Source organism: Chiloscyllium plagiosum, chromosome 30 (assembly GCF_004010195.1).
Source record: "Chiloscyllium plagiosum isolate BGI_BamShark_2017 chromosome 30, ASM401019v2, whole genome shotgun sequence".
NCBI classification, from domain to species: Eukaryota; Metazoa; Chordata; class Chondrichthyes; order Orectolobiformes; family Hemiscylliidae; genus Chiloscyllium; species Chiloscyllium plagiosum.
The window spans coordinates 22,128,404-22,144,960 of NC_057739.1; the positions used below are offsets into that span (position 1 = coordinate 22,128,404).

A 16,557-nucleotide genomic window follows, 5' to 3' on the forward strand; every position below is an offset into this window, starting at 1 on the left:
ACTCTGTACCCGAGAAAGTTAAGTTTCAACGCTGTCCCTGTTGAAAATCAAATTGTGTTTAGAGTTCAATGAGAATGGCTGAAAATCAATGATTGTGTTCCATGGACAATGACATTGTCAAATAGATTGAGCATTCCCTCAATGCCTGACAGATGAAAGGAATGGTCTTCTAAAATGTGTTAGGTTCTAGGGGGATTTCTTTGCTCCTGAAAGATAACTCAATGAATAACAAAAACTTTTAGATATGAGCTTTCTGCTATTCTGCTAATAGTATCTGCAAATAGCTCTGCCACATTTCAAGTTTCATGAAGGATGTGGTGTCATGAAATGATGCTGCTAGGAAGTGGTAATTGTCTGGAATGACTGTTTTTTTTGACAGCCTTAAGGTTGATACATATTCATGTTCACCATTTTTGTGTCATACAATGACCATATAGAATGTAAAGCTGTTGAGGGTAAATTTTTGATAGTACACGGGAACTGTGAACGTTCTCAAAACCAAAATAATTCAGTCATCACAAACTTGAAGAATTGTCACAAAAATGGGAGAGAATCATGAAAAAAAACAGTTAAAGTGTTTGTTGCTCAATAAAAATATTTTCACTCCAACCTCAATGAGGTATGGCAAGTGACACACTTGCAATCCCTACTGAACATTCCTTGAAAAGATCTGAAGTTTTACTATCTATGAAGGGAATCAGTCACTGTATCTCATCCCCAGGAAGTGAGTCCCCATACGTCAAACCTATGAAGCCTTCTTCAATGAACATCTCATCTTTTGGAAATGATTCCACTTTAAGCAGGAACTGCATACCATTTTACTTTGACCTAGATATGGTACTGGGTATCACTGTGTAACTTCACAATCTGAGCACTAGTTTGACAGTTTCTGACCATAATGGATCTCTCACAGCTCCAGCAGAAAAAATTCATTTGACAATTACCTTTATCTTTGAACCAGATTATTTATTAAGCGTATTTACTGCTCAATTATTCACTGGCTATCTGTTCTGAGACAATGTACAAGTATCTCTTTTTTGCCAGGTCACTGTTACATCCAGACACTCCCAACCTGTAGAGAACCCTGAAACTTAGCCTTCCTATGAAGTGGGCGGATCTCCTAGTAAAGAAAGGACGGGTGCTGGAACATGTAAATTTAAATTATCCTCTATTTTCTCACCAATTCATGCCTCAGAGATATCCAGAAGTGACATAATAAAACAAAGAACTGCAGATGCTAGAAATCGGAAACAAAACCAGAAATTGCTAGAGAAAGTCAGCAGCTCGAATAAAATCATCTGAAGAAGAGTCACTGGACTCAGAAAGTTAACGCTGCTTTCTCTCTCCACAGATGCTGCCAGCCCTGTGGAGTTTCTCCAGTAATTTCTGCAGAAATGTCACCTTCTCGGTATGAATGAGAGTTTCGGTCAATACTTCTAAAGTGTCTGCTGTCAAGATGACAGCTTTGTCCTGTCAGTTTCGATTCTGTTTCTCTGAAATCACACCCTGGTTTGACTATCAACACACTAAATAGAGAAGAGTCAACAGACATGCACAATAAAACACTGAGCAATTGAATATGACAGTACACTCCAGGCAAAGCATAGACTAGGCTATTCTATTAAAATAACCTATCATATTGCTGATTGAATGATGTCGTTGCTACTTAGGCCGTTCTAAACTATTTGCCTCAGGGGAATGTTTATGCTTGGGCAAATGCAACATCAGTACCAACTTTAAAAATCTAGCCATTGTAAAGTATTATGATTTCATTCTGTTTCACTGCTATTTCTGTCACAGTGAATGAATTTTCTGAAGGAAATGACAGCTGGGAGGCTAACTTAGAGCTGACGCAACATGATAACAGCAGAGTGTTTACTGTTCAATATAGTTCAAATAATGAGACCTCTATGTTAATATTTGCATCTCAATTGTAGTCAATTAAATCCTTCATCCGTGTTATAATTGACTTTTAGTGCTGTTTATCTGTGTTACCAATTTTGCAATAACATCACATAAAACAAATTGGATATTGCATTGTCTCTCTGGGCTATCTTGGACCTTGTTTTGTTGAGTTCAATGCAATAAGACTTTATAATCCCTGTGTGGTGCTGCAGTAATCCTGGTACTCATTAATGATTTAATTTTAAATTTGAGGTTCCTTACATTTTGGCATACCTTTAATGGTTTTCGTTGAAAATATGTATGCAATTCGTTTGTGTGTCAATGAGTGTGGATACTCATGACCCTGAGAGGATAGATGGGGGGAGGGGAAAGTGGTGGAGTTTGTGTGTGTGTGAGTATGTGGGTCTTTGTGTGTGAGTCTGTGGGGCCGGATCTGTCTGTGTGTTTCTGTGCAAGTGTGTGCATGTTTGTGAGTGCATGTTGTGTATGTGCAGATCTGTGTCTTTGTGAGTGTGTGGGTTATGTGTGCGTTGTGCATCTGTGTGTCTGTGTGAGTGTGCATGTTCGTGTACCTGAGTTTCTGAGTCCATGAGTATGTGAGTACTTGTGTGCATATACATATGCAACAATGTGGCCAGTCTAATTAATACCACATCCACGATTATTGTTAAGTATACTAAACATCAGACCCACTTGTTCAACGCTTTTTCTAAGCAACACATTTAATTGGTTTATCACTGCAGTAAATAACAGGAATATATACCAAGTTTCAACAATAAGAATTTGAAGTTTTTCTTTTTGTGAACAGTTTAAGCTGTTAATTCTGGCAACCAGTTACCATAGCATGAAGCTGAACATAGCAGTATTGCACAATCTCTCAATGTAACAAGATGATCATGAGTGAGAAATATGTGTAGGTTGCTGAAGGTCATGACCCTCCTTTGCTACTAGGCTGCATCACTGAAAGGTCTCACAGTGGAAATATTTAAACTTCATAGCACAGCCTTCAGTTGGCAACTTTACCTACCTTACCTCCACCGCAGTATGAGAATCAGACATAATCCCACAGGAAATGAATTCATCATTTTCAATCTGAGACACTGTTGGCTTTCCAGCTCCTTCAATTCATTTGTTTCTTCTCTGTTTCAATCGTAAATGGATGGAGCAACTTACCTGTCATTTTTTTTTAACCTTATGGCTTCATTTTCCAGATTAAATAGAGCTAACACAAAATAATTTCCTCAAACCATATTCAACCTATTAGCTAAGTTCACATAGAATTACAGAGTCATAGAGATGTACAGCACAGAAACAGACCTTTTGGTCCAACTTTTCCATGTCGACCAGCATCCTAAGTTAATCAAGTCCCATTTATCAGCACTTGGCCCTTACCCCTCTAAACCCTTCCTAATCATGTTTTCATCCAGGTGCCTTTTAAATGCTGTATTTGTACCAGCCTCTACCACTTCCTCTGGCAGCTCATTCCATACACATACCACCCTCTGTGTGAAAAAGTTGCTTTTTAGGTCCGTTTTAAATATTTCCCCTCACACTTTAAACCTATGCCCTCTAGTTTTGGACTCGCCTACCGTGGGAAAAAGACCTTGACTATTCACCCTATCTATGCCCGTCATGATTTTATAAACTTCTAATATGTCACTCCTTAGCCTCCGACAATCCAGGGAAAATAGCCCCAGCCTATTCAGCCTCTCCCTGTAGCTCAAGCCTACCAATTCTGACAACATCCTTGTAAATCTTTTCTGAACCCTGTCAGGTTTAACAACATCCTTCTTATAGCAGGGAGACTAGAATTGAATTCAGAAATCGACAAGTGGCTTAACCAATGTCCTGTACAGCTGCAATATGACATCCCAACCACTATACTCAATGCACTGACCAATAAAGGCAAAGGTATCAAACACTTTCTTCACTACCCTGTTTACCTGTGATTCCACTTTCAAGGTACTATGAACCTGCACTCAAAGGTCTCTTTGTTTGAGAACATTCCCTAGGACCTTACCATTAAGTGTACAAGCCCTGCCCTGATTTGCTGTACATAGAGTTTCTTGATAAATCCAGGATTTTTTCTCTAATGTAATGCTTTTTCACTTCCATAGAGGCTGCTACTTGGCTATGTGACCATTCCCAAGGGGGATCCTTTCTCAATAGCAGGGGTAAAGGTGCCAAGATGGAAGGTAGGTTATGTATAAATTTGCCATTATGATTCACTAACCCAAGGAAAGTCCTAAGCTCTGGTACAGGTGGGGGAATTGGGGTTCCTTTGGTCACCCTCTCTCTCTACTGATGGGTGTAACCTGGTTTTTTCAACCTCTGTAACCCATGTAGGTCACTTGGGGCACGTGGAATACACATTTTTCCCTTCTAAGGCGTAAGCCCACCTGGAGGAAACATTTAAGCATCATGTCCAAGCTCTCCAAGTGCACTTTATTGGTCTTCCCTGTTATTAGCACATCCAGATAAATGGCAACCTGGGGTAGCCCTTGTAAAATGTTCCCATGTTCCACTGGAAAAGGGTGCAGGCTGATGATACCTAAAATAGCAGCCTTGTATATTGGTACAAACCTTTATGGGTATTAACTATAGCGCACTTGTGGGACTCCTCATCCCGTTGCACTAGTAGATAGGTGTGGCTCATGTCCAGCTTCATAAAGAACAGCCCGCCCGCCAACTTTGTGTATAAATCCTTGTGAGGGATTGGGTATTTATCCAGCTGCAAGAAGCGGTTTACCATTTGTTTAACATCCCCACAAAGGTGAACTGAGCCATCAGGCTTCACAATCTGTACCACTGGTGCTACCCATTCCGCAAACTGTTTGATGAATCCTTCACTCTCCAGCCTCCTGATTTCCACCTCTACGTTTGCCAGAAAGGCAAATGGCACTAGGTGGGCCTTGTAAAATCTCAGAATTGCTTCCTGATCAAGGCCTCTTTGATAGTCCCAAGTTCTTCCTGAAATACCCCTCTTTTTCACTAGGTTTCCACTAGGACTTCACTGAGGCAGCCATTTTCTAATCAACTAATGTTGAGCCAGTCCAAGTGAATCTTTCTCAATGAATTCCACCCCAATAGGATTGGGCCTAAGCCTTTCACTGCTATCAGTGGTAACTGCACCAACTGCAGAACCGAGGTCATGCCCTCAAACTGCAATGGTTCCCCAGTGTATGTTCTCAATCTGGCTGAGGTCTTGCACAAGCTTGAAGGTTCGAGACCCAAGCAAATCATATTAAAGACAGATTATGGAAGCACTGATACAGCTGCACCATTATCGACCTCCATAGAAACTGGGTGGCCATTTAATCAAACATTAATTTTAATTGGTTCCAATTTGGGTTCCAGTATACAACTTAATTGTTCCAAACCACATGTAGGGGAACTGTCCAGGTTGAGCACTTTCCTGGGTACTGGCCTACAAGTTTTCCTACTCAAGTTAGGTCTTTGCAGTATCAAGACAGCAACTACAATAGCTTGTCAAAACCCCAATATGGATTCCCTGGTTCTCTAACAGCTGAATAAAACTAACAGCATCTCAGGTTTAGAGGAGGTTTGGGATCGTAATATTCCTTTACCAAATCTGTCAATTCTTGGAAGATTTTAGTGCCTGGTGCCTCAGAAAGAGTTAACCCATTATAACTGAAAATGCTATGAGTCCACACACAGTCAGAAGGAATACCTGTTGCTTTTCTGCCCCAAGTTATTTGCCCAAAAAACATATCACATTCTTTGCACATGCTGGGCTCAGTCTTTGACAGATGTGTCAAATGAATCAAGCTTCTCAAACAGAGGTATGATGACAGAAATGTTTGCCCCAATTTTAAGATAACAGTTGCAAGCGAATGATGGTCAGGCACATCCTGTTTTCTCCCATTGCCACTGAAATAACTGCACAGCGGCCTGTGTCCTGTCATCAAGTCACCTTTATTTACTAGTGCACCGTACACTGGCTGTGGCCAGCCAGCTTGGAGTCAGTCCTCCGCTGAGAAGATTCTCATCTCTTGGCTATATATTTTTCTCTCCTCTTTTTTGTTTTACTGGCTGTGGCCAACTGGCCCAAGACCCAGCTCCCCACTGAAGTAAAAACAAAATCCGCCACAATGTCACTGGCTAATGTGTTGTCACTTTGAATATTGTCAGAAGTCACACAACACGAGGCTACAGTGCAACAGGTCCACCCAAAACCAAAAGCTCCCAGAGTGCTGCACCCCCAGCAGGTGACCTTCACCTGGCGAAGGAGCAGCTCTCAGAAAGCCTGCTACCTCAAACAAACCCACTGCACCACAACCCGACATTGCGCGAGCTCTGACTTTGGCCACATGGATTAACTGCATAGAGGCCGGTATCCCGTCACTGAGTCACCCTTAATTTCGTTGTGCCAGCTAGCTTGGAGTCAATTCCTGAACTAAGGAGATTCTAATCCTCTTTTTATATTTTTTTTTCTCTCTGAGGAGATTCTAAATCACTTGGGGTTTTTTTGTGTGCATTTAGGTGTTGGACACAGTCAAGAATTATCGAGTGCAGAAAACTTTATTCGTATTCCACCACCAGGAAGGAAAAACACCCGAGTGGCCAGTGACAAGCAGTGCATCACTTAAGGACAATGCCTAAGTGATTGAAAAAGTGAAGGGGAGAGTAGGGGTTAAATCAAAATAGAGTTGATGGGGGAAACAAAGCACTCCATGCCCGGTGGTGCCCACCTCTTCTCCCAGTTACATTTGTCAGCCAATTTCTGACTGGCCTAGATTAACAAGAACCTCATAGTCAATGAGGTCCACCTGGTCCCAATCACTACAGGAAACATACCAAGGTGCTTCACCAACGTTACGGGGCAAGAAGTGGAGAGGAGAGGAACCATTAAAAGTCTGACCTCAAAGGATCAAAATGCTCTGTTCATTACCTGACAATCCATGCTCTGTTATGCATCATTATATTTGGCAAGAATGTTCAAGTGTTTTGAAACAATAGAGTGATGTGTTGTGTCTGTGTTGTGGTTCCATGTTAAGGGAAGGTGTTTTTTTTAATATAATGCTAAAGAGTAACATTCCTTTGTGATGTAGTAAACAACACTCTGATTGCCATGGGTTCTTGGATCAGAGCCAGTTTAAAAACTGTTCAAATCCCAAATTCTATGATGTCCCAGTTGATTTGAACAATCTGAATGTACAAAAGCGGGTGGTAAGAACCTGTGTAAGATCCACCATGTACCTCTGTCTGTGACGTTTCAGAGGAAATATTGGTTGGCATTGCTGTCTTTTGGGCAATAATTCCCAGCATTTGATTAGTGATTTTATCTGTGCCATTTAATTTGGTTCCTTCCAAGTCAATTTTACAGATAAACTAAAATTGAATGACCATTAATTCCAGACACCGAAGAATCTTAGAATTCTGACAGTGCAGAAAGAGGCCATTTGGCCCATCGCATCTGCACAGACCCTCTGAAAGGCATCCCATCCAGACCCAGCCTCCCACCTTATCCCCCAATCCCCTAAACCTTATGAATTAGCACATTGCACAAAAACCTGTTCAGCAATGGTGCATTGTTTTATTTTTCTGTGCTCAGTGACAAATGTCACATGCAAATGAAAACTGCACATGACATACTTGGTTATTTTTAGCAATTCAATGTGTGTGAGTGGCATGGCATCTGAGTGAACAAGAATGCAAAGAGTCACATAAAAAGAAAACACAATCTTTCTATTTACATTCTCTTTGTCAAGGATGAAGGATAACACCCTAACACTTTTTTAAAATGAAATGCATTAAAGTCTATTAAATTGGTCATTTTCTCAAAAAAGCAAGATACTAATTTTAGTGAGTTGACCTTTCTAACACACATTGACGTTTAACACTTTATTAAACATTAATGCCAAAATGTCAAGCGGTTTGGAATCTTTTCACTTTTGTAACTGAAAATCTTCTGAGGACCCAACTGTAAGTTTAATTACATTTTTACAGTGGTGTGTTAAAGATGTACTGAATGCAAAACAGGAGGGAGTTATATATTAAATAGCCATATTTTAACCTTGGAGAAAATGAAGACTGCAGATGCTAGAGATCAGACTCAAGAGTGTGGTGCTGGCAAAGCACAGCAGGTCAGGCAGCATCCAAGAAGCAATAGAATCGACGTTTTGGGCAAGAGCCCTTCATCAGGAATCTTGACCTTGAATATTTTAACCTTGACTTGACTCAATTAGTGTCATGCTGGAGAGTCAAATACACAGCTTTGTTTTCAACTGACCTGGTTCAGAGGCTGATGTTCCACCACTTATTTTGAACGTGTTAAAATATTATGCATTGGGAACTCTTGATTTAATGACAATGAACAATGGTTATTGATTGGTTTGGTTCTTAGGCAATGAAAAACATCAAGTCAGTTATTCTCTCCAACAGAGAGCAAACTATGAATCATCTTAAGTCCTGACTAATGTACCCCTGACTTATATCCCTGTTATACTGGTTCCTGGTACATTCAATGAAGGTGTAGCCTGTTTTCAGAAAATTCAGATGTTCTCTAATGATTGCACAGTGTTCACTTCCATGCATAATTCCTCAAATAATGAAATAATTTTGTCTGGCATGGAACAAGACAACATTCAGATTCAAAGCTATAAATTTGCACCACACAAAAGAGATAACGACCACCTCCAACAAGCGATATTTTATCACTTTCCCATGATATTCAATGATATTAATATCCCTGAATGCCCCAATCCCCTCCACTATATTCAGAAATTAAACAGACATAAATGCTGTGGCTAGTCACGAGTGAGTAGTCACCTTCTGAGTCTTTCCACCCACCATTAGGCATAAAGTCTGAAATGTGGTGGAATATTGTTCACTTTTCTGGAGTGCTGACATCAACTTTTTTCTCAATCTTTCATCTTGAATTCAATAACTTTGAAGATTTAGAAAAAAAAACACAAGAAGGAAACAGAAAAATATGCTTCAAATAGCACAAAGCAAAAAATAAATATGTTTTGCAGAAAGAATAAAGTAGAGTTGTTTAAAGCTTGGCAGTTGAAAGTTGCTATGAGTGTTTTTACTCAAGTTGCTGCAAGTTCTGAACAGATGGGGTAATTTATTGTTTTGCAGTTAGGAATATTAAAAGAAACTATTCAGTATGGTTATTTTTAGTCATCTGAAAATGATGTAATTGCCTAATTTGACGTCCACCATAAAAGCTCTTTGTTCAAGGAAGAATGTTGGGACTGGAATTTCTCCAGTGATCAGGAATGGTCAGAACCTGATGGCTCATTGGTTCTGGTTAACATTTGGAGCATTGAAAGGTCATTCGATGATACGTAGAAAACCTTTATAAATATTCACCTAATTACAGATCGAAAAATGTAGCAGTGATAATTTTTCAACATTAAATGATCAAATTGATACCCAGATCTAGCCAAGATAAATCTGTCCTCCCACTATGAGCCGCAGACTGTACTGGCTCGGTGACTCTAGAAAATGATTGTTCTCTGTGGCACACACAGAGGATTTATTGCAGGATTTTGTGTTACTGGGTAAAGTTTAAATTTGACTCCACCAACAGGAGAAGTTAGATGTCCTTATTTTTGACAGCCATTGAGGAGAATGCATTGAAAGCCCATTGCCCACACAAAACTATTGACTTTTAACTTATCTCTGTCCTCACACCCACTCAGTCGTACAGCTGGCAAGCATCTGCTGGTATGCACCTGGCCCATAAGTGAATTCCACAGTATCACAACAGTTTATTAAATGTGCACATTTCATTCTGTAACAATTTTGATTTTCTGACTGGATGGTTTAAATGTACACAGTCAAACCAAATGATTGAAACCTTGAACGCAATTGGCTAACAGGTTAGTTTGAATTGAAAGAGAGCTTTTCTTGTTTGACTAAGTTGTCAGGTCATTGAAAGGGAAAGTTTGTTAACAAAAATGAAACACAAAAAAAAAATCAAAAACAACCTTAGTGTTGTTCTAACCTCAGACATCTGCGCTTTGCAAAAATTTACCAAAAATGCCCAAAATAACCCTGTTTTTGTTTAAATGTCTGGGTATACCTACATCACATGGACTGCAGTGGCTCATGAAGTTGTTGGTGAAGTGACTCACCATCAGTTTCTCAAGTTCATAACCATAAAACTGTGAAACATAGGAGCAGAAGTTAAAAAAAAAAGCAAATTACTGTGGATGCTGGAATCTGAAAACCAAAAGAGAAAATGCTGGAAAATCTCAGCAGGTCTGGCAGCATCTGTAAGGAGAGAAAAGAGCTGACGTTTCGAGTCTTGGACAGATCAGCCATGATCTTATTGAATAGTGGTATAGGTTTGATGGGCTGAATGGCTTCCTGCTGCTTTTATTTCTTATAGTCTTACCTCCTAAAAATTGTCGAATTCTTACTTAACAAGAACTTGATGGTCTTTACAGCTAAGGGTGGACTAACTTTTCTGTCACAGCAGAATTTGACACAAATTTTTCAGCCATTCCATTGGGTCTGTAATGACCTCACTAGTTATATGATTTTTGTCACAAAATATCCATCAAAATATGGCCTAAGCAGTGTTTGTTCATTCCTGGTATGCAACATTGTTATCATAGCAGAGAGGGATCTAAAGAGAGAGAGCAGATGATTGGACAACTGCATAAACTGAGGTGCTTCATAAAGAAAATCTTCATTCAGCCAACAGCATTGATCTGGGTTAGTTTTTGATATTTGCCATAACCACATGCTCGTCCCCAAGTAATCTCAATGATCAAAACCATCTCCAATATGCAAGTGCCTGATTCTGGAAAATAGGCTAACGTTAAGAACAGAGATTATGAGCACGTGAAACTATCATCATGACTAGAATATATTTGCATGCTGAAAAAGCTGAATATTCTGCCTATATGACTCCGAGGAAATATTTTACTATACAGTGCAACCTCAGTTATCTGATCATGAATTTTGGATTGTCCGAGCAAGATTTCAAGGTCCAGGTGTCTGGGCAAATTGTGTCATCTGAACATTCAATTATCCGAACATTCGATTATCCGAACAAACTACCCCCTGCCCGTATCGTTCGGATAATCAACGTTGCCCTGTATTATAAAGCTTTATAGAGTTGTGACAGATATAAAGGTGCTGAACTATGCAATCTTGTAAATGATAACCAAGTGAGGTTTCTGTAATGAGAATTTCACTACAGCTTCCAATGATACTTCACCAGCAAAGGGGACTGTAGATAGAAACTCCTGGTACATAACTATGCAGCACAACTCATTGGCAGTGCACTCTGCACTATTAGTAGTTTTGACCAGTCACAGTGTGCTGATTACCACAAAAAAAGTATCCATTACTTCATATGACTCAAGTATATTCTACATTAAGTTTTATGTCAGTGGAATGCCAAGGATAATGTGTGTCTGCAGAATAGGAGAATATGGTAATGATAGCTCCCTCTACGTACTCCTGAAAGGGATCCCTCATCCTTATTCTCTTTACACAAATGCTCAAATTGTTTTGCTACTATTGACCTATTGGTTTTGAAAATTTAATTTTACTTTTCATAGGTAACAGCATACTAAATCTACAATATTAAAAACAATGCTGTTTTAGCACTGCTTTTCAAATTTTACATGAACATGGATGCACACTGACAGTCATGTTCAGTGGGATGCTATTTCCACTCACTTCCACATTTAGATATTAACTGATACGCTCACATCCGGCAATTGCTTGGGCTTTGATTTTGAACTGCCGCAGACATCCGACAGTGTGACAAAGTTAAAGTGACGTTGCATTCTTTTGCATTAGTTGAAGATACTTCCTGTAATTATGGTGTCTAGAGGCATGCCCAGACTACACAGAGGAAATCACAGCCTGTGACGTAACAACACTATTTATTAGACATCAATGTAATTTGAGATTTCTTTTAGCAGGTAATTAAGTGTTCTCAAAAAAAAATAACCATCAGAAATAGGGAGAATAAATATAAATCTGAAGCTTACTGATGGAACAAATTGTCAGTGAGATTTCTTTCCATGATGTTGTCTGTGTGGAATCCTCAATATAAATATCCTGTAAAGGCTAGTTGTGTCACACCTCACTCAGGCAGCAAACTCGGTAATATTATAAGCATTGAAAAGCAAACTAAAATGACCTGTGTTGTGGGAGTTGCTTGCCAGGAAGTGAGTTATTTTTTAAACCAGACGTAAGCAATGTTCTAACATAGACACTGCATGAAGGCCAAGAGATAGACCTCTCTAAAATGTCAAATTGCTCAGACTCTCATATTATTGTCTGAGTTATTCTTTCAGATGTTATCCTCTCCTTTTTTTTTTAGCCCTGAGAACTTTTGATACTAGCTCCCCTTAAAATCCATTGCTCATGCTCATTCATTTTGACTCATTTAACTGCCAGCTGAGTCATAGAATCATTGGGTTTTACAGTAGGAAAACAGACCCTTCAGCCCAACTCGTCCATGCAGACTAGTTAGTCTAATCTCATGTGCACCACCACTTCCATTAGCAGCTCATTCCATACACACACCACCTTTTGAGTGAAAATGTTATCCCTTAGGTCCCTTTTAAATACTTCCCCTCTCATATTAAATCTATGTCCTCTAGTTTTGGACTCCCCTGCCCTGGGAAAAAGACCTTAGCTATTCACACTATTCATTCCCCTCAATAATGTCACCCCTCAGCCTCAGACGCTCCAAGGAAAATAGTCCCAGCCTGTTCAGCTGCTCCCAATAGTTCAAACCCTCCAACCCTGGCAACATCCTTGGAAATCTTTTCTGAACTTTTCAAGTTTAACAATGTCTTTCCTACGGCAGGAGATCAGAATTGAACACACTATTTCACAAGTGGCCGAACCATTGTCCTTTACAGCCACAACATGACATCCCAACTCCTATACTCAATGCATTGACCAATAAAGGCAAGCGTACCAAATGTTTTCTTCACTACTCTCTCTACCTGTGACTCCACCTTCAAGGAACTGTGAACCTGCACCCCAAAGTTTCTTTGTTTGGCAACATTCCCCAGACCCCTATCATTAAGTATAAGTTCTGCCTTGATTTGCCTTACTGAAAAGTAGCACCTCACATTTATCTCAATTAAAGTCCATCTGCCACTCCTCAGCCTATTGGCTCACCTGATCAAGGTCCTATTGTACTCTGAGATAACCTTCTTCACTGTCCACTACACCACCAATTTTGGTGACGTCTGCAAACTTACTAACCATTCCTCCTATATTCACATCCAAATCATTCATATAAATTACAAAAGCCGTAGACCCAGTACCTATTCATGCAGCCCCTACTGGTCACTGGTCTGCATTCTGAAAAACAGCCCTCCACCACCACTTTCTATCTCCAACCTTCGAGCCAATTTTGTAACCAACTTGCCAGCCCCCCTTGGATTCCATGTAATCTCACCTTGCTAACCATTCTACCGTGTGCAACCTTGCCGAATGCCTTACTGAAGTTCATATAAACAATATCCACCACTCTGTCTTCATGAATCTGTCTTGTCACTTCTTCAATAAACTCAATCAAGCTAGTGATACGCAATTTCCCATGCACAAAGCCGTGTTGACTATCCCTAATCAGTCCTTGCCTTTCCAAATACATGTATATCTGTCCCTTGAAATCCCTTCCAATAACTTAGCCATCACTGACACCACAGACACTCACCGGTCTGCAGTTCCCTGGCTTTTCCTTACCGCCTTTCTTAAATAATGGCATCACATTAACCACCTTGCCTGTGGTTATCGATGATACAAATATCCCAGCAAGGGGCCCAGCAATCATTTCCTTAGTTTCCCATAGAGTTCTGGGATATACCTAACCAGGTCCTAGGAATTTATCCACCTTTATGCACTTCAAGATGTTCAGAACCTCCCCCTCTGTCATACAGACCCTTTTCAAGATATTTATTTCTTTAGCTTCCTTCTGCACAGTAAATAATGATGTGAAATACCATTTAGTATCTCACCCCTGTCCTGCAATTCCACACATAGACAGCCTTGCTGATCTTTAAGGGGCCTTATTCTCTCCCTTGTTACTCTTTTGCCTTTAATGTATTTGTAGAATCGCTTTGCATTCTCCTTAACCATATTTGCCAAAGCTATCTCATGTCCCTTTTCACCCTCCTGATTTCCTTCTTGAGTATACTCCTACTGTCCTTATGTCCCTCAAGGATTCACTCGATCCCAGCTGTTCGTACCTGCCATATGCCTCCTTCTTTTTCTTGACCAAAGCCTCAGTTTCTCTCGTCATCCAGCATTTCCCTAGACCAACCAGCCTTGCTCTTCACACTAACAGGAACATACTGCCTCTGGACTGTTGTTATCTCATTTTTGAAGGTCTCCCACTTGTCAGCCTTCCCTTTACCTGCGAATAGCCTCTCCCAGTCAACTTTTGAAAGTTGTTATCTAATACTGTCAAAATTGGCCTTACTCTAGTTTAGAACTTTAATTTTCAGATCAGTCAGCTGAACCAAAAAAGAATAAATAATAAATGACAGAAAAGTTCTAACTCAAACAGTTTTCTTTTCCTTGACACTGTCGTCACAGTACTCCCTCCGTTACCATACTGTAATAATAGTTACTTCTCCTTGCAATACGTAGTGCTTTGATGGTCTTTTATATTTTAGTATTCTTTTGCCAATATTTTCCCAGTACTATTTTCTCAAATAGTCTTGGATAGTGAGGGCTCACAAACAACTCTAATGTTCTAACATAATCCTTGAACCCACACCTACATATGCACCTTACCCAGTTTGAACAACTGGATAATGATCAGCAGCAGCAATTTCAACTGATTTTGCTTTTCTTTCCAGTCTTATGTTGGAACTGTTTGTCTGCATCTGCTTGAGTCCCACATTTGATCAATTAAATGAGCACTGATAAAGGATTTTCCAGATTCTAATTCTGTATTGCTGAGCATAGCAGTGTTGACATATTTATTTGCAAAGGCCATTTGAAGATTTTAATTCATTTGAGTTAATAATAATCCAAACACAGCATTTTCTTTTTCATTTGGTCTGTGCAGGGAGAATAAGAAATTCTTGAGGCTACTGGGAATTGTGCATTTTCATACAGAAGAACAAAATGGCTGGGAACATCGAAAAGATCCTGTTACATATCCAGGAAACAGTTGTACCTGAATATAATTTTACAAAACAGCAGTTGCAGAATGAACTGTTCTGTGGTAAGGTTTGCAATTGCTCACCATAAATATTGTAAATGTCTATAAAGCTAAAAAGGAGAAAATGCCAGTACAAAATGTATGACAGGCACTTATTGTTAGGATTGATTCCTCAGTGATTATATTGCTGTTGTTCGGTAAACTGTGGGATTTGTAGGTATAATTTTTAATATTATTTGTTGTGAGTTTGAGTTTATGGTTTTTGAGTTAGTAACTGGCAGATTTTCTGTGTGCCTGAAGTCAGTAATTAACTTGTCAGCATTTCTGCAGTCTGAAATGAATGGTGAATTATTTTAAAAACAGTTTTTAAGATCTGGCTCAGTGAATGGGTGTGTGCAGTGCTAATGGATTTTTGTTTATTTATATTGTTTTGCAACCTCAGCCTGGTAAATAACGGTGTCTGAAGACTTGCTGGAGTGTGCTGGAGATTGGTCTTTTTAACTGTAATGAGAACATCTATAGCTAAGGGAAGAAAGCTTTTAATTTCAGTTTTGACTTTGTGTGGGGTGGTGTTGTGAAGTCCTTGGAATGAGATAGCAGTGTAGAAAAGAGTTCTTGAGAAGGGAAGGAAAGTGGTTCACTCTAGAGTTGGTCTTAAAGCACGTGTTAGGATAAAACACTGAAGAGATTACTTAAAGAAGCATGCATTTAAGCAGTTGTGATAGTTCCAGGTAGGAGCTGGAAGCTATCAGCTGTTCCAGCTTAAAAGTTACAAATGACTTAAACCTATTGAGTTGTTAGATACAGAAACGTTGGTATGAGTATTATTTGGGTAGCACTTTGGATTCAGAATGAGAGGTGTGATTTGGATATTGTACAAAAGCTATATGCTTTTTCTATTCAAAAAAGTAAGTTTGAAATTAATGAGAGCGTGCTTTGCTATGTATTTTACAATCTTTAAATTTGTATCATATGTAGATAGTTTGGATTATTTGATTTTTATCTTCATTTCTTTTGGTAACAGATTTCTGTTTTATCGGTGAAGTAAGATCTGTAGCATTGTTGCTGCATTTCAGTGAAAGATCACTTCGTTAAAACCAAAGCAAAATAAAATATGTTCTGTCAAGCCAGGTTTCTATCTGGGATTGACCTTGCCTGGTAATAATATCACCTGGGATCATAACACTGTTCAGAATAGGATGGAAACATTATTCATCCTGATTCTGGCTAACAAAGTGCAACAAATCAGAAACCTACAGGGATATACATTTCTACAGGGGATATGTTACATGTTGAGAAGCTATTGCCACAATTAAGTTCAATCTTAAAATCGAGAAATCAATGTTAGGGAATTAGAATGGCATTGTGGCTCAGTGATTAGCACTGCTGCCTCACAGCATCAGGGACCTGAGTTTGATTCCACCCTCAGATTACTGTCTGTTTGGAGTTTGCACATTCTCCCCTTGTTGCGTGGGTTTCCTCTGGGTGGTTCGGTTTCCTCCCACAGTCCAGAGGTGTGCAGG

At 39.5% G+C, this 16,557-nt stretch overlaps 1 long non-coding RNA gene across 1 annotated transcript in view; it reads left to right on the forward strand.

Annotated features, from left to right (window-relative positions):
- Nucleotides 1-16,557, forward strand: part of LOC122564799 — a 61,662-nt gene that overhangs the window by 26,771 nt on the left and 18,334 nt on the right. The window contains exon 2 of the long non-coding RNA XR_006316005.1: nt 4,023-4,100. This is a non-coding gene — a long non-coding RNA (uncharacterized LOC122564799). The remainder of the gene's footprint in view (nt 1-4,022; nt 4,101-16,557) is intronic.